Source organism: Mandrillus leucophaeus, unplaced genomic scaffold, assembly GCF_000951045.1.
Source record: "Mandrillus leucophaeus isolate KB7577 unplaced genomic scaffold, Mleu.le_1.0 Scaffold1054, whole genome shotgun sequence".
NCBI lineage: Eukaryota > Metazoa > Chordata > Mammalia > Primates > Cercopithecidae > Mandrillus > Mandrillus leucophaeus.
In genome coordinates this window covers 905,605-917,207 of record NW_012098699.1, presented here as the reverse complement: position 1 = coordinate 917,207, position 11,603 = coordinate 905,605, and the positions used below count along the sequence as shown (strand labels likewise).

Genomic DNA, 11,603 nt, shown 5'->3' with positions numbered 1-11,603 from the left:
GGGTGTTGTGGTAGTGGGCACCTGTAGTCCCAGCTACTCGGGACGCTGAGGCTGGAGAATGGCGTGAACCCAGGAGGCGGAGCTTGCAGTGAGCTGAGATCGCACCACTGCACTCCAGCCTGGGAGACAGAGCAAGACTCCGTCTGAAAAAAAAAAACAAAAAAAAAAAACCCACAATTTTTCAGAATCAGTCACTGAGGTTTGGAAAAAGCAAATCACATTGTCTGTCCTCTGGTGTAGGATCAGGACAGAAAGTTTCTGGTTGCGCCAGGGACTGGGCAGGTCTTGATGACATGAGGAAGACAATAAGTTGGGCATTGTGTGAAAGGGAGGAGGCAGGACCTGGGCTTGTGTCCTTGTCACCTTCTGTAGGAAGCCAGGAGGGTGGAGCTTGATGACATCTCCTAACAATACCCACATGCACATCTCTGTCATCCTTAAATCACTGAGTCTTGGACTTCAGGGTCTCCTTGTGCCGGTCCACAAGGGAACCAACCCACTCCACGGTTTTCTGCTTGGCTTCCTCCCAGCTGTAGAGCGGCTCATACGCCAGATCTCGCTGAGCCTTCTTGTAAACGAAGGTGAACACGCTATTTGACAATGTTACTATGTGACGGTTGAAGGGCAGTCCATAGATGTAAATGGGTCTGAGCAGGAAGCTCACTATTTCCAGCAGGAAACCAATCCAGTACATCAGGGATAAAGGAAGGCTCCATCTGGAATCAAGGCGGAGGCCGAACTCTTTGCTCAGGGTGTAATTAAGGTTATGATAGCTTTGGTGAGGCGTGTCATCTGAGATGTAGTAGAACTGTCCTTGAACACTTGGGGCCTTCTTGGGGTCCTGCAGGACCCTCATGGCCAGAATGTGGGCCCAGGCCACGTTGCCAACATAGACTGGGTTGACTCTGGAGAACTTGCTGAAACTTGACAGGATCCTATTGTTGTTCAGGGCCTCATTTATACCAGCAGAAAGGATTGGGCTTTCTTCCCCATAGATAACCATTGGTCTTAAGGCACAAGTGTACAAGGTGCCACCATTTTTCAGAGTCCATCCATTGGCCACCAGCACAGCCTTCTCAGCAAACTTTTTGCTGTATGAGTATGGAGCAGACCATGTGTTTTCCAGAGGCTCTTCATGGCCATTCTGGATGATTTCCTTGTAGGAGTTGGGCCCGGTTACCTCTAGGGTACTGGTGTAGATGAAGATTGGCACAGTAGCTTGGACACAGGCCTCCAACAGAAGCGGGGTACCTACCAACAAAAAGCATGCTGTCAGTGTCAGGAAATATAACTAAGGGGCCCCAACCACATGCATAGATATTCATTCTCAAGTGCAGTGGTTATAACAGACTCGGGGTCCATTCTTCTGTGACTCTGACTGAGACTGGGCCATGCTACAGCCATAGGAAAAACACTAAAATGAAAAGAAACTGACATAGGGTTCTGGAGAGCAAGAATTTCTAGACTTTTGAGTGTATGAATATGTGTGTGTGTGTGTGTGTGGGTGTGTACTTTAATTTTGGCAAAGGACCTAGGGTTATCACTTTATATTTTGCAAAGTAAGGATGTTGAAAATTATAATGTGACATCAATACCATTAAAGGCAGGTTATTGAAAAACTAAAAAATCAGGAAGATATACTCTGAGAATATGGGCAGTCCCAGTCCTTAGGCAGAAAAGGGCAGTGGAAGAATTTATGTCACACACATACCCATACACAGTTGTATATAAGCAATATACACTCTTAAATATACTCTTAAATATACATACAATTGCTGGTATTTTTCTCATTTTGAGTGGACTGATAAAACTTAGTCACAAGGACCATTCCTGGAGTCATTGAGCAAACAGTGGCTTGTGGGGAGGTGTTGGAAACCCACACTCTTTTCCTGATTGTGTGTTCCCTGGGAAAGCTGCTTCCAATTCTGGCTGTGATTCTGTTTACCTGGTTATGTAAAGTGGGGGTGATAAACCTTCCCTTAAACCCTACCCTGGCATTTCCTGTGGAGCCTGGTGGAGGACTGTGGAGAGGAGTGTGCCCTCTGCTGGTAACACCTGCACTGGGAGGACCTGGCAGCATCCCCTGAGCTGTGTGGAAGTGAAGCTCATGGAGGTGCTCGGAGTGCCTTCCCTTGAAGAAGGAAGGAATTTCCTAGGTAAGGATTATTATTTTTTCTTATTTTATTGTTATTATTTTTTAGTTCTTGGCCCCGTTTAAAGTTTCTGTGGAATTTGAGTTTCTGGAGAGACAGCCTCATGTTTTCAACAATTAATCTGGTGGTAGAGAAAATGTGGAAGTAGTTTACCTTCAAAAGGGAAATGACCAACATTGTGAAATGTTTTCTAAGCCTTGGAGTGATAATGGTTTAGGAAACAGATGCCTCTAACACTTCCCCTGTCATTTCGCATTTCTTGTTGTTGGGAGTTGTGGAGAGTTAAGAATTCAAATGAAAAACTGGTTACTCTTAACACCCTCCTTGCACTGTAGAGGTACTTAAAGGTATGTGTAAGTAGAAACTGGAAAGATTTTTTATTGAGATGGTGCTGGATACCCAAAAGCAATTAGCTGCTTTAGAAAAGGTGTCGGAATAGACTGAATGTGGAGGGCCAGGCCCGCGGTTGGGTGCTGTGGTGCTGAAGAGACTGGACTCTGGGAATCAGATGGTGAGACTGCCTGACAAGATTCCTTAAGGAAATGTGTCTGAATTTAAAGTGGTTTGGAAAGCTGCAATTCAGAAAGACCACCAAGACTTTAAGGGATGAGGATTGAATGAAGGTGCACTTTGGACACCTGGCTGGGAATGGCTCTGTAAGAGCAGGCCCTGTGGTGAGCTGAAGAGATTGTGTATTCTGGACACCTGGAAACCCTTTTTGTTAAGAAAATATTGTGAGAAAGCATGTGCTGGATAATTCTGTCCTGACAGACCACTGTGAACCAGCTTTGCTAGTTCTCTTGAGAAAACTTCTTTGAGGTGGGCAGCAAGGCTCTGAAAGTTCTTGATATGGGAGTGCTGGGAAGGGAAGAGCGTAGTCCCTTTAAATGATATGGGAGTGGGGAAGGGAAGTGCTGGGTGAAGGAGGGTGTAGTCCCTGGCTAGGGCTCCAACTCCCAGGGACGTAGATGAGGACAAGCATTTTCTGCCCAAATGTTGCATTTCCCACGACCACCCTGGCCTGTCATGCCCCCATTCTGTGCCTATTAAAAACCCCAAGACCGTAGCAGGACACACACAAGTTGCCAGACAATGACAGGAGCAGATTGGCAAAAGAAGACAGAAGGGACTGGATGTCAGAAGGGGCACATCAACGGACGAATACATCAGCAGAGGAACACACGGGCAGCTGGATGTTAGGAGGAACACACCGCCCAGCAGAGTGATGTGGGGTTTCCCTGGGACAGTCGGAGAAGAGTTGGGCAGTTGAGCTGCCAACTGCATGGGAAAACCCTCCCCTTCTGGCATCCCCCAGCTGCTGAGAGCTACCTCCACTCAACAAAACCTGGCACTCATTCTGCCAGCCCAGGTGTGATCCAATTCCCCTGGTAACCAAAGCAACAACCCGAGATACAGAAAGCCCTCTGAATTTCCGACAAGGTAGAGGGTCTAATTTAGCTGGTTAAAACAAACCACCTATAGATGTCAAAACTAAACGAGCAAGACTAAAAGAGTACGTGTAACACACACCCACTGGGGTTTCAGGAGCTGTAAACATTCACCCCAGACACTGCCATGGTGTCGGAGTCCCACAGCCTGCCTGTCTGTATGCTCCTGTAGAGGTTTGAGCAGTGAGGTACCGAAGAAGCAAGCCACACCCCCATTGCATGCCTGCTGAGGGGGACAAGGGAATTTTGCCCATTTCATTATCATCAGCCTACACACAAGGTTTAAAATGATGACTGTGGTGTCACCTGGAAGGTTTGATTCTGTCCCAGAGGCAAAGAGTGGCTGGATATCAAGAATCTGAAGTCGGAGTTTAGTCAACTTTTGACTGGAATCATAATAGAAAAAGTGTCCACAGCCTTTGGAGTCACACAGGAGTGAGTTTAAAGTCTAACTCTCCTACTTACTTACTTACCTGGGGGGCCCTGCACAAGTTACTTGCCGTCTCTAGCACTGGTTTCCTCATGTAAAAAGCTGAAGATAGCAGCTTTGAACTCCCCCAGTTGGTAGTGGTTAGCAGACACTTGGCTCACAGCATAGCAGGTGTTCCGTGGAGGGACTTCTTTTCCTTTCCTGTCCTTCTTTGTGATCCTTAATCCCCCACCTTGCTTCATCTCCTCCCCAGGCTACCGTACCTTTCTCATTGACGTTCATGACAGACTCTCTGTGAGTGACACTGATGACGTCTATGACAGAGGTGGTGTGGATGATGACCAAGATGTCCTGGCAGGCTCTCTTCAGGCATGACTCATCCAGAATGTCTCCTTCCAGCGCTGTCAGCTTGGTCTTGTTCTGGAGCTCTGTGTGAACACGGGTCAGGTGATCGGAACATTTCTGAAACTGGCTTGGAAGTTTCCTGATAAAGATGATGTTACATAGGTGTTCAGGAATGGTTAGAGTCGTGGTGTTGGAGTGGAGGGTGTACATTCCATGGAAGGAACAAGTAAACAAAGACACAGAAGTCAGAATATGTAGCAATTTATTGGGAAAGAGCAAACATCTGTTTCTACCCCATCTCATTTCAGAAAAGTAATCTGAGCAATGAGCTGTCAAGTGTACCTGGAATATAAGCATTTCTAGAGTCATGGGAAACTCACTAAAATATTGAAAGAGAGTAGGGTGATTGTGGAGAGTTGGATGTAAGGGGGAAAATTCGGATTTAATTCTGCAGGTGATGCGGGATCATGATTTTGGGTCTCCAGCACCACGTCAGAGAAACCCCTTATTTATATTTGGAATAAGTAGAGAACCAGGCAGAGCATGGTGGCTCACACCTCTAATTCTAGCACTTTGGGAGGCTGAGGTGGGCTGACTGCTTGCACCCAGGAGGTCAGGACCAGCCTGGACAGCCTCATGAAACCCTGTCTCTACTAAAAATACAAAAATTAGCCAGGCGTTGTGGTGCCTGCCTATAGTCCTAGCTGCTCGGGAGGCTGAGGAAGGAGGATGAATGGAGCCCAGGAGGTGAAGGTGGCAGTGAGCAGAGATCATTCCTCTGCACTCAGCCTTGATGGCACAGCCAAAGCCTATTAAAAAAAAGTGAGAGAGACAGAGAAACAGAAGCAGAATTGTGATGTAGGAAGTCAACCTTGGCTTGAGGATATAAAATGGACTGAAATAGGGGATATGAGAAAGTAAGGTAATTAAGAGATTAATCAGAGTATCTGTGCCAAGGTTTCGATGAGGTCTGGAAGCAGGGTCCAGCAGTGGAAGCAGAGGAGGGGAGAGATACAACAGGTTTGAATTTCAGACCTTACCTTAAAGGTCCTGATACCTACTGGATCTGGGTTGAGAGAAAAAGAAGACAAAATCACCCCTGTGGTTTCCTGCTTGGGCAATTGGGAGGAGAGTGGAGCCATTACTAGGGAATTGCGCATGGGCTTAAATGAGGAATTTCCATGAAAAACTCTTATCACATATCAAAAGCAGAAAACAATGCTGAAAGTTAGCGACTAATGAACTAATATTCCAGCTGTCTAACCGAGGGCAGTGGTTACAACTTTAATGTTTTCAGGCTCCTCTGAAATCCCCAAGACATGATGCTGACAGTAAAGTTGTCACCTGGAATTAGCCCACGCCATGAACACTGTGGTACATGGAGCTTGGATAAATACTCTACGCTTGTTTGTGCTTTACAATCTGCATACCACTCACAGCTTGCTTATTTCCTTTTACAGCAATCTCATGAGATAGGTTTTCTGAGTCCCACTTTATTGACGAGGAAACTGAGGTTCAGAGAGGTTAAGGGACAGATCAAAGGTCACATTTCTAGTGGAGACTCAAACTTGCCCACCCCACCTCCAAGCCTCGTACCCTGTACACTAGGTACAGGACTGGCTGTTTACAACAAACTTTTCTTAGAAAGAGTAAGATTAAGCCAGTTCAACTGAAATTGGCAACAAAGGCCAAAGAACAGTGAGAGTAAAATTCAGAGTGAAAAATTCAAGACCGGAGCAATTCCTTCCAGGGGTTCAGATGGGACCATTTACTCTCCTGATGCCTCTGTCATGTTTTGTCTACTCCCAGCCCCTTCCTATTGCCAGGCAACTCCAAGGAGGCCCTGCAATGGGGGAGGCAGGGAAGAGGCTGCTGGGGAGGACGTGGGTGACAGCCTGAGAGTGGAATTTTCTCTGGTTCTATTTCCACCTCTGCGCTTCCTGCTCCCTTCCTCTGCTTCCCCTTTGCTGCCAACTTCAGACAGACTGGCTCAAAGGAATTGCCTTTTCAAAGATGTAGAAGTCTAAAGCCAAGAGAAAAGGCTCTTCCTCAGTGAGTTCACAGGGATCTAGAGACCAGGAAAGGGGACTTTGTGGATGAACCCATAACTCCCTCTTTCCCCAAGCTGCTAGAAGAACTATTGGTTAAGAGCACAGATGCTGCACTAGACCTCAAGGGTTCAAATCCAGTTTTGCCATATTCTAACTCTGAGACTTTCGATGAGTTAATTAACCTCTCTGTGTCTGTCTCCTAATCTGTAAGAAAGGAGGACAATAATATTAACAATCTCATAGGGTTGCTATGAGTAACAAATGAGTGAGCACATGCAAAACATGTAGCACCGTATCTGGCACAGAAAGAACACTGAAAGGATTCTCTGTTTTTATCTTCATACAGGCCACTGCCCATCCGTTATATCCCCTAACTTTTCACCATAAGGAACAATTCCTCTAGGCTGAGCATTGCTTTTTTTCTGGTATTAGGTGTTAGATTGCAAATATTGGTGACACACAAGGATTAGAAACATTTAGTCTTGGTCTTGTGTTAGTATTTGTTTATGAAAGACACCATGAAAATAGAAGGTGGAGGAAATTGGAAGAGGTCAGAGAAGAACAAACGAAGAGCAGAGTTTTGGGTGTGGTGGTCCATGAGTGCTGTCAAGTAGAGGCTTCTCTGAGGGCAGGGCATGGCTCTCTGCACAGTCAGAGCCCAGGTGTAGACACACAGTTCACCCACCCCCTGGGTTGGGGAGGAGGACAGGGAATTGGGCACCCAGGGAGGCAAAGACCCACTTTACCAAGTATCAGCTCCAGGGTAAAGTGATGATGCTTCTGGATGAAGCTCTGGTCTGAGCTCTGCTACGCGTTAACCAGATGGTCTTGGCAAGTTGCTTTATGTTTCTGGACCTTGATAGTTCATTGTCCAGTTGGATATGACTCCTTTTCTACTTTCCTTTTGGGGTTATTTGCACAAGGAGTTGCTAGAGCAAGGTCTGCAATTTCCTGGGGGTATTGAGCAACAGAGACAAATGGTTAAAAACTAAAGCCTTAGATGACAAATTGAAAAGAGGGATATCTGGCCTTATACTGCCTCTTCCTCTGTCTCTGCTCTTAGCTGTGCAATTGTGCATGCTGTCTATCTCTCTCACTGATGCTCTCTCTCTCCTCTCCCTCTCTCTCTCACTCTTTCTCATGCATTCTCTCTCTTTCTCATTCTCTCTCTCTGATTTTCTTTCCCCCTCATTTTCTCTCTCTCTTTTGCTCTCTCTCTCTCTCTCTCACACACACACACACACTTACACACTCATCCATATCTTCACTTCCTTTTATTTTGCCTTCACCAAAGGTGCCAAGGTTGCTACAAAATAAAACAAAGCTCAGGGCAGTCTAGAGAGGCAGGGACCCCCTGGTGAGGTCTCCAAGTAAATGGTGTCCTTTGTGAATGTTGCGAAGCAATTGCCAAGACATAAAGCTTCAGGACATAAAAAAGTTGTAGACAAGAAAACTTTTGTAGACAAGAAACTGATGTGGGATTTTCTAGATGAGAAGAAAAGGGGCGTGGTGTCCAAGTGGCTGCCTCTCAAGTTCTGGGTTAGGGCCGGAATCCAGTCTCTGGACACACCATTCAGAATCTTTCACACCATGCCATTTCATACTATTTAATTTTCTTTTTTTTCTTTTCTTTTTTTTTAGACTGTGGGTGGAGGATTGGCTTAGATTTGACTACAACTTTCTATAACTTGCTAGAAAAGGTCCACCTTCTTGCACCCATGCAGGGTTTAAAATGGAGCCACACACCCATGAATCAAGGAAAATTCCTCCCTCAATTCTGATCTGAAGGCCTTGTCCAAGGCCCTGATCTCCTTCAGCTCCTTCTCCTCCACCAAGGGGCAGATGATTGACCCAGAAACCCTCCTGCACCTGTCACAAGGCAGCTCCAGCCCGTCATGGCCAATCCAAAGTAGCAGGTAATACACTCCAGGAAACAAGATGCTGGGGAGCAGATCTGGTTCCAGGGTGACCCTGGAGAAGGCTAAAAAAAGAGATCAAATGGTTATATACTCACACAGATGTCTTATTTTCCTCCACCCCATTTTCTGCAAAAATTCCATGTCTCCACCATTGCGAGGAGTAGCTGAAAGAAAATGAAGAAGTTCTTATTGTTAGTTAGATTGTTAAAAGCTGAACAGAAGAGTCAGGGTGCTGGTCACTTCATCCCCTAAGGGAGCTCTGGAGCTTTCTGCTCTGTGGCTTCTGGCTTGCCCCTTATCCCCTTGAACTCCTGCCACATACTCATTGCTCCCACCTCCTACAGCATCCCTTTACTCAGAAGAATAGTGACCTTTAATGTATATCTCTAATTCTTCCCAGCAACAGGAAGAGAAGTCCAATTCTAAGGCCGCAGTGCGGTAAAGAGTCTTAGGTTTAACATTAACAGGACACTGGTTGGTTGATACCAGATGTCGGGGATCCGCAATCTGTGATCTTAAACTAGACTGAGAGAAATCTCCAAGTGTAATGTGAACTTTGCCTTTGTGCAGTAAATATGTTTGGAAGGAAATCTGCATTAGCTCATTATCTCCTCTCGCAGAGTGTCATTTGAAATGTTGCTGCTGTCTTGCAAAGTTTAGAAATTTGCAATGGTGACAGCTCCAATCACTAAGTTTTATGGATGTGACTTACTTTCCTATTCAATATATCCAAAACCTCCGTTGTAACTTTCCCCTGGAGAGCTCTGGGGTTCCTAGATGAAGAACACCATTGAAGGAAAGCTATCTAGTGTTAACCACTTAATGATATGGCCTGTACCACAAGAGTGGGGATTTGTGGTTGTATGCCCTAATGACTCTTATCATAGATGTTTGAACTTTTCCCATATTCTTGGGTATAAAACGATTCTCAGCAAATTTCTGAAGATGCTGTGAATGCTCCTTGAGAGTATGTCTGAGAACTGCCCAAATTCACCACTGTAAGCTCTCCAAGACACTTTACTTAAAAAAATCGAGGTGTAATTTATATTCATTAAAATGCCCAGATCTCAAGTGTTCAGTTTGATGAATCTTGACAGTTATGTATGCCCATGTAAGTAGCACCCAAAAAATGTACTGGTCATTTCCTTCACTGCAGAAAGTTCTTTTCTGCCTGTTCTTAGTTAATTCCCTCCCCTACCCCCAATTTACCTGGTAAGCAACTACTCTCTGATTTTTATTCCTACAGAATTCTCATTTTATTCCTCTCTCTCTCTCTCTCTCTATATATATACTGTCTCTTATACACATCTAGATGTGTATAAGAGACAGTCTCTTGCCTCAGCCTCCCAAGTAGCTGGGATTACAGGCATGCACCACCACGCCTGGCTAATTTTTGTATTTTTAGAAGAGACAGGGTTTCACCATATTGGTCAGGCTGGTCTTGAACTCCTGACCTCATGTAATCCACCCACCTCAGCCTCCCAAAGTGCTGGGATTACAGGCATCAGCCACCATGCCCGGCTCCTGTATTTTCTTAATTTATTCTTCTAAGATCTCTGTGGTTCTGGATATATATTTAAATATAAAATCATTCTGAACTGAATTTTTGTGCATGGAGTACAGAAGAATTGACCATTGATTGTCTCTATTGTTTGTTTATTTTTCTATTTCATGATTTTCTTTATTTTTATTATTGCCTTATATTTATTAACTTTGGGGTTGTTTTACTGTTTTTTTTCAGGGTTCTTATTATAAAAACATAGATAATTGACTTTAGTCCTTTGTTCGTTTCCTCTACAGGCATTTAAAGTTGTAAGTTTCTCTCTAAGCACTATGTCAGCTGTGTCCAACATTTTGGTGCATGGGGTTATCATCATTCAGTTACTGATGTTTTGAATTCTTTCTTGTGAGTTTGTCTTTGACCCAAGTGACCCATACCAACAGAGTACGTTGCTTGTTTTCTAAAATTGGGAATTTTCTAGGTATCTTATTTTTATGGATTTCTAATTTAATACTATTGTGGCCATAGCATATACTCTGTATGATTTTGAATCTTGCATATATATTGAAACTTGATTTATGGTGCAGCATATGGTCTGTGTTGGTGAACATCCCGTAAACACTTGAAAATAATGCTTTCTACAGTTATTCGAAATAATATTCTACAAATGATTTGCTTTGAAACCCCACTCTAGGTCTTGCCCTCCTCCCATGTTGTAGACATTCAACTGCTACTTGGGACCTGACTACCAATGCTTCAAACCCACTTGCCTAGAAAATGTTGGCCCTGTGCTATAAGATGTAGCAACTTGTTCTCTGATAGCAACAGGCCCTGGGTCTTGCTGAGACATGTGGAGCACTATCTGAACCATTCAGGCGCATCACACATGTTTGCCTGCTGTAGCACATGCTAGAGCGCACCTTATAGATCCCCCATTGCCTTCAGTATGGGGCTGCACATTCCCTCAGATGTTGAGAGTCCTGAAGGCTGCAGATTTCAGCCAGTGTCTCTTGGAGTGTCTGAGTGGAACCAATAAATAAAAGCCGTAAAGAAAGTGAGAAATTAAACAAAGGGCAAGACTGATGGGGGCCACAGTACTAAATTTCTTTTATTTTTAAACAGCTTTACTGAGGTATAATTGACATAACATTTGCTTATTTTAAGTGTGCAGTTAGATTATTTTCAGTAAAATTTTAGACTTGTGTGACCATCACCACGATCCTGTTTTGCAACATTTCTATCATTCCTAAGAAATCCCTCATGTTCATCAATCACCACCACTTTTTCCCAGTCCCCAGCTCCAGGCACCTCCTAATTGATTTTCTGACTCTACAGATTTGCCTTTTCTGGAGACCGTATAAATGGAATAATGCAATATGTTGTCTTTTGTATCTGTCTTCTTTCATTTAGTTTAATATACTTTTATGATTCATGTATGTGGCAGCACAGATCAATATTTAATTCCTTTTAGGTGCCAAATCCTATTAAATTATGTGGATAGCTCCCATTAGTTTATTCATTTATCGGTTGATAGATATTTGAGTGTTTCAACTTTATGGACTGTTATGGATAAAGTTGCTATGAATATTCACATTCATGTGTTGTGTGAACATAGGTTTTTTTCTTTTGGGTAAATAGCTAGGAGTGATAGTGCTAGGTCGTATGGTAAATGTATCTTCAACATTTTAAGATACTGCGAAACTGGTTTCCAACATGGCTGCATGTCCCATCAACAATGCGTGAGTATTTTAGTTTT

At 44.1% G+C, this 11,603-nt stretch overlaps 1 pseudogene; it reads right to left on the bottom strand.

Annotated features, from left to right (window-relative positions):
* Positions 1 to 384: 384 nt before the first annotated feature.
* LOC105541351 lies at positions 385 to 8,324 on the bottom strand (annotated as a pseudogene).
* Between the last annotated feature and the right edge of the window lie 3,279 nt (positions 8,325 to 11,603).